This window comes from Sinocyclocheilus anshuiensis, unplaced genomic scaffold, assembly GCF_001515605.1.
Source record: "Sinocyclocheilus anshuiensis isolate Anshui unplaced genomic scaffold, SAMN03320099.WGS_v1.1 scaffold450, whole genome shotgun sequence".
Classification (NCBI taxonomy): Eukaryota; Metazoa; Chordata; class Actinopteri; order Cypriniformes; family Cyprinidae; genus Sinocyclocheilus; species Sinocyclocheilus anshuiensis.
In genome coordinates, this window is record NW_015546056.1 from 1242602 (window position 1) to 1249344 (window position 6743).

Here is a 6743-nt window from a genome sequence, read left to right on the forward strand (position 1 = left end):
AAAGTGTCTGCATTGAGCTCTTTGAATGTAGGCTAGTCTTTTACCTAAAGAGACAGAACTATCTGTCTAAATGTAGGCTATTACGCAGATTTGTTTGATAAATAAACATAAAATATTGATAGATAAAATAACGACTCCTCAAGAAAGTCATATCTATACATATCTGCCTTAAACTAGCCTAATTAGCTTAGATGTTGTTGTTGTTGTTTTTACAATATTCTATATTTAAATGTTTGAATAGCCTACTATAGATGGATTTTGGTATGAATTATTCAGTCTAAAATAAAGGTTCCAAAAGATAGGTTTCGCAGAAGTAAACAGTTCTTAATACCATTTTTCTTAGTGTGAAGAACATTGTAATAATCTGAAGAAGCCCTTTTCCCATAAAGAACATTAAAAAGGTCCATATAATCATTGATGCAAATAAAGAACCTTTATTTTAAGAATGTTGAGAAGACAAAACGTTCTATTTACTGAGCATGAAGGAACAGACGGCTTATAACACGTAGCCTATATTACCACGCAGCACGATAACTCATAAGAATGTTCATGTTTTAAATCTTAAGGTTTTGAAGAAGCTGTGCAAGTGAGCTCGGGATGATTGACCGAAGCTCTGATTTACGGTGCGTATGTTTAGCGAGCGCATGTGTGAGAAATAGAGAAAGATCGTGGGAGAGAGAGAGAGTCAAGGGGTGGGCATTCCTTTCTGCCGCGGACCTGTCGCACGAGATATTTAGCATAAAGTCAGTCCCCCTCTGCATGGCGATCAAGCCTTCACTCTCCGCTAAAAACTTATGACAGACAACACCGAGAGAGAGAAAGTCTCTTTTCGTTTGCTCATCCTAAGGAACTTTCTACACGACGACTGCGTCGTTTCAGAAAAGCAGCTAACACGCGTAAACGCAAAAAGTTGTGTATTTTTCGAGGATTACCTCCGCTAGACCGGGATTCATGTGAGTAGATGCATGATCAAATCACTGTGGTGCTGATGATATGTGCTCTCATGCGACAGAGGAGCTGTGGGGATGTTGTCTCCTTCCAGTAGCCTATCACAAAAACAGGCTACCTGAGTCCAGACCTGTCGTGTTAGACAAAAAGTATCGTGGCACATGTATCGCTCATGAAGATCAGTTTTGACCGGCGACTGCGTCGTTTATCATCGGGCTGAAGTTGATGTGATGATGTCCGGCTGAACCGAATGTACAAACCTATAAGTGCAGCATGTATAGTATCTAAAGTATTAGGTTACTTTAACTTTAAAATATGCAATATCTTGTCTTTATGGTTATAATACTTAAGTTGTTATTATTTTACGGTTAAAATATATAGGCCTATTTATTAAAATATGGATTAGGTTATCAGAATTGTTCGACTTGGTAACACTGACAAATTAAGAAAAACCGAGAAAGATCCTAAGTTTCTACATGATGTCTGCATTAGTTCAGTAGCTATCATTTTGACTTAAATCCTGTTTAAATCTTTTTAACACGGGTACATTTTTTTTTAAGTTACACGCTGCCTTGTGAAGGCTTTACATGTTTTAAATTAGTTGTAGCCTGTTAGCTTATATTGATTTTTGTTAAAGTTAAGTTTAAGCCAATTTGTGCCTTCAGTTAAATTTGCTGAATTGTCAGCGGTTAGTAAAACTTTTGTTAGGCTACGTATCGTTTTAATAGAACCACAACTGTCATACAGCCAACTCATATATTGAATTACATAAACAACAATAGTAAAATAAAACCTCTGCCAAAATATCTCCGAATTTCTCTCTCTCTGTAGGCTATTGCTGTATAGCCATACCGCGGTTTTTCGGGATTGTCTGTTATAGCAATAAGTGAAAATATTTATGCAATATAGACCTACCCAAACTGATGGGTGGCAGGTGCTCCGAAGCCGTAAGAGACTCCCACCCGCGCCAAACTGAGATCAGTTATTTTGTATAAAAACGAAATGTAAAAAAATATGCTCATATAATAGCCTATTTTAAAACAGTTCGCTTTACAAAATTGCAATAAAGGAACAATGGCATGCAACGATTTACTATAAATTCCATACAGTGTTTGGGGGCATTTCTGTTCGTCAAACAAAAGTAAAAAAAAAATACTCAGGCAAACGCACCTGTTTATACAAATTTACATGTGGCGAAATAGTCAAACAAGATTGACTGAAACATTTTTGCGAGAGTATCAAAAACGTGAGATCGAAAATGCATCCGGTTAGGCTCCTTTTTTTGTCTTAGTTGTTTTTTATTTCAGTATTTAAATTGTAGATCTTTTGTTTAAGATGAATGGTTGTTGAATATTTGTCAACAATATTTATTTAGCCTATTTATTTCAGAAACGCTAAATATCGTTAAAATAAAAAATGCTCAAAAGTCAACCATAAAATCTAAATATCTACATTTAGATAGGCTATCTAAAAGCTAAATATCGATTACATATCTATTAAATATATATTACATTTTTTAAATTAAAAAAACAGTTAATGTGTGTGGTTAAACCACACACACAGAACAGTGCGTGACGCTCTTGTGTTTGGTTAGCCTATGTCTCATGTTGCCTTTAATACACAAACAAAGTACAAGCATATGCTTTTGCTTCAGCTGCAGTCATATATCTAAAATTACTCAAAAACATGTAGGCCTGCCTGCTTTTTTAAAATTTTGCTCACAAGAAAATCTCAAGAATTATTGTGATGTTTTCACATTTCAGTAGGCCAACCAAAAAAAACATTTGTAGCTATCTCTCAGTCGAACGTGAATAGTGCGTGCGTACTGTGTAATGGAATAAACCCGAGCGATCTTATATAGATGAGCATCTCCTCGTACACGGATATTCGGAGCTGTGCGTGCAGGAAAAGCCGCGCTTTGACATACACAGCCAAATGCAAATGGGTGTTAGGAGGGGAGAAATTAACATCTACAAACACTGGGTAGAAATTCCATCTGCCGCCGGCTCGAGTGGGCCCTTAATAAGTTCTCAGACAGCAAAGTGACACACATCTTAATCAACTCTTAATCCAAGGAATTAATTCTAAACGCGTTTATGAATAATTCCTGAGATAATGCAGCAGCCCGTGGAAATGTATGCTGTCTGCTTCTGTCGAACCAACAGATGGACCCAGCAATCTTCTGAAAAACGAGAGGATTTTACCTCTATTATCTCTTCTCTTATTAGATATATATTTTAATGAGATCGATGTTGTGTATATAAACTGCCCCTCTCTGACATGCATTCCAGCCTACGAATATCTCAAAAGCAGCATACATTTCCTTTCTTCAAATGGCATCAACACATGATGTGTGCCACCAAAGAGAGACATAAAGTTTGAGCCAAACTTTATTTCACAGAAAATTTAGAAAAAAACGACAATTAAACTAAAAAAAATTAAAACAGCATATAAAATGATCATAAATATTATAAATACTGAATTATTATTATTATAGTCCATATTAGCCTTTTAACAATTTGAAAATAAACCCTTCGGATATTCATGGACAATTGGTTACATAAGCCAGTTCTATACATAACCATGAGATAAGGTCAGAAAAACCTGGTCACTTTTCCCTTTTGGTCTCTCCATTTTTTACATTTAAGAAATCTATCAGTTCATCTGTGGCATTTGCATGGAGTCTTTGATCACTGGCCTTGTTGGTCAGTCCTGGCAGGGGGGGTGCATTGACACCTTGCTTAGGATGAAATAACCAGCTTACCTCACCTATAGCTCTGCATCTGAGCAGCCTGCCTGACAGATAACCATTTATCAAAGTCACTCTGGGTATGTGTTGAAGTATATCTATAGTTCTGATTGTAATTCGGCATTCTCATGGTAGCCTCCCCACAGGCCAGCTGCACTTACAAGGCAAGATACATCAATTGTTAATTAGATTTAAAAGTGGTCATATTTTATTTAAAAAAAAATGACATTTTGATTGATAATTAATAAGGTGCATGGAGCAATAAAATGTAGTGCTAGAACAATGCTTGTAGAATGTAGAAAAAATCCTATTTTTGTGATGAATATTAATTAATTGATTAATTAATTAATTTAGTTGGCCACGTCATATAAATCGGTCAAATCTGTGAAATCAAATGGCATGCCGTCCTGTGCACTGAAACAAATCATTATAATTTAACAGGACACCCTGCTTTGGTAAAGCACATATTTGTTATCCAACTGTTTTCTTTTAAGTATTCGTTATATTGAGTATCTAGGCCTAAGTGTTTTCAGCACATCAGTCAACAGTCTGATGTACAATGAACACACTTTTCTTCAATTTAAATTATTGTCATTTTTAATGTTTTTGTTTTACTTTAATTTGATAACATATCTACCAAACAGTCTGTTGTATTTTTCACCATATGTAATATAATTTCACTGTTTATCAACTAGCAACAAAACTTACTTGGAAATGTGATTTGGGACTATAGTAAACACTAGTTTTAAACACTAGTTGGTCTATTTATCACCACTGATAATCTCTACATCCTCAGGGTCTGTCACCTCATGAATCACCTCACTAGTATGGCACTTGTTTGTTATTGAAATCTGCTTTCTTAATGGATGGAGGATTCCATGTTTTATTGGTTTTACATGTAATTAAGAAAGAAAGAAAGAAAGAAAGAAGTGGTGACGTTCTGAAATTCCATTTATAATAATGAATATACATTTTAATTAATATTTTACAAACTTTTCATTAATATTCCACTAACTAACGAAAGTATGGTCTGAATAACTGGGCTGGTGTATGTATTGAGACACTATTGTTGAATAGTATAGGTCTATGTTCAAATAATGTTGGGAAAAGCGGTCATAATTAACGCTGTGTAATAATGGCCGATTTTGTGTCGCTCGTTTTAAATAGAACTTTAAGCGCGTTGTTGCGGGAGCTGTCAGGTCTTAAGGTGCTGAACTAAGGTCACAACTTTCTCCAATATCCACAATTATTTAACTCCCTATTGCAGGAATAATAAGGAAATGCTGCCAAACATTGCAATGCGCAAACAATAAACAAATTGCATGCTATTTTGTCTGAAAGTTATGTATTATTATCAAAACTATCACTTAAACGTGAATGCATGCCATGGTGTACATGCACAATAGTACACTGTTACTAAAAGAAAAATGGGCGATGAAAAAGGGCGCTCATTTACTTCTCACTAAAATATAAATAAATAAAAATAGAAAATCAGTTTCAAACTTACTGCAGAATCACAATAATAAAAAAATCTGTGAATAAATAAGAGTAGCCTATATTATTATTCTTATCAAATTAAAGGCCCACATGAAGGGATCTGCCCAGGAAATTCAGGCCTATCATGTGGCATGCGCAGACTGTGGATTATCATTTTAAATTCGTTTTTAACCAATGTTTTTATTCTCTCGTTTACAGTAGATTCTAACTGCATGTGTGTATATTTATTGTCCTTTAATCTCTGTGAAAGCAAGTGGACCTGCCCGATCCGTTCTTTTATTTATGAGCGTTTTTACGCGCTATTCAGATAACGCTTTTTGGGAAATGTAGAAACATACGGATTAGCCTACGCTTCTCTTTTGATTAATTGATAGAGTATAAGACAATGTCCATGTAAAAAAATAATAATAATTTCCAAGAGAATATTTGGAGGTCAAAAGTGTGGAGAAAAAGCCAATTCAAAATATGATTTTAATTTTAAAATTAATTTTATTTTATACAAATATCAGCCAAACCTGTACGCCTTTAACAATGTATGAATCCTTCAAAAGAGGTGAAATCCGACAGCAAATAAAAAAGAGGAAATCACACGTGTTGGCGTTACGTTCCGTAAAATCTCTTCGGCGCGCGAGATTGGGTGCCGTTTGCTGAATTCTAATCTGTTTTCACTCTTCATTCAGTCACATCACAGATTCCAAGACGCAGTGGTGATTATGTTTCTAAATCTCTAGGGTGTAGCATAAATAAACAAGCTGTTATTTTAGGCTCTATTACGAGGCTGTTAGTTAAGGCTGTTTGGTTCACGTAATTTTGAACGTTGGTTGCTCGGTGTCTAAAGTCCAAAACATCTTCAGACAGTTGTAAACGGATGAACCCTACCTGACATTTTGGAGATTTGCAACACAAAGCAATGCGCTGGCCTTCATTACTACATCTCATTTGATATGATGAAACATGCAAATAATTCTTATTGCGCATTCGGCTTATTGTTGCCTATCTAGCTGTTCTGATTTAGTCTAGACGTGGGTTTATTTATTAAGGTTTAATTTGTCTTAGGTTTGGGTTTTTAAGCTTTATTAGGCTAGTCTGTTTTCATCTCGCTTGTACCATTTTTGCGCAGGAAATTCTTACAAAAAATGACCAGTAAAAATAAATTATTATTATTATTATTAATAGGCCTAATAATAATAATAATAATAATAATCGAAGTCTATTGACAAAAACATTGCTTAATTGATAGACGAACAGTCAGATTGTGAAAATTATTTTTCATCATTACAACCTTATAGCCTATAACATGTTGCCATCCATTTAACCTGTTCATTTCTATTCTATTAAATGGGTTGTCGGAGTTTCCAGTTAATTTTCCTCATCTGAAATAAAATCCATGGTTGTGGAAACACTGTAATGAATTTATTAGTGCGTTTTGTGGCTTTGCCACCAACTTTGACTTCATCATTAGCAAAATAGCAAATTAACAAGTAGCCGTGTAACCGTGTACGCTAATTGTCGTCTTTTTTTTTTTTTTTTTTTTTTTTGGTTTTTAAGG

The 6743-nt window shown here is 34.8% G+C and overlaps 1 protein-coding gene across 1 annotated transcript in view; it reads left to right on the forward strand.

Moving 5' to 3' along the window:
- Positions 1 to 748: 748 nt before the first annotated feature.
- LOC107699310 (pituitary homeobox 3-like) overlaps positions 749 to 6743 on the forward strand; it is a 12761-nt gene continuing 6766 nt past the window's right edge. Inside the window, exon 1 of the mRNA XM_016500527.1 lies at positions 749 to 953. The gene's annotated coding sequence lies outside the window, so the exon portion shown is untranslated. The remainder of the gene's footprint in view (positions 954 to 6743) is intronic.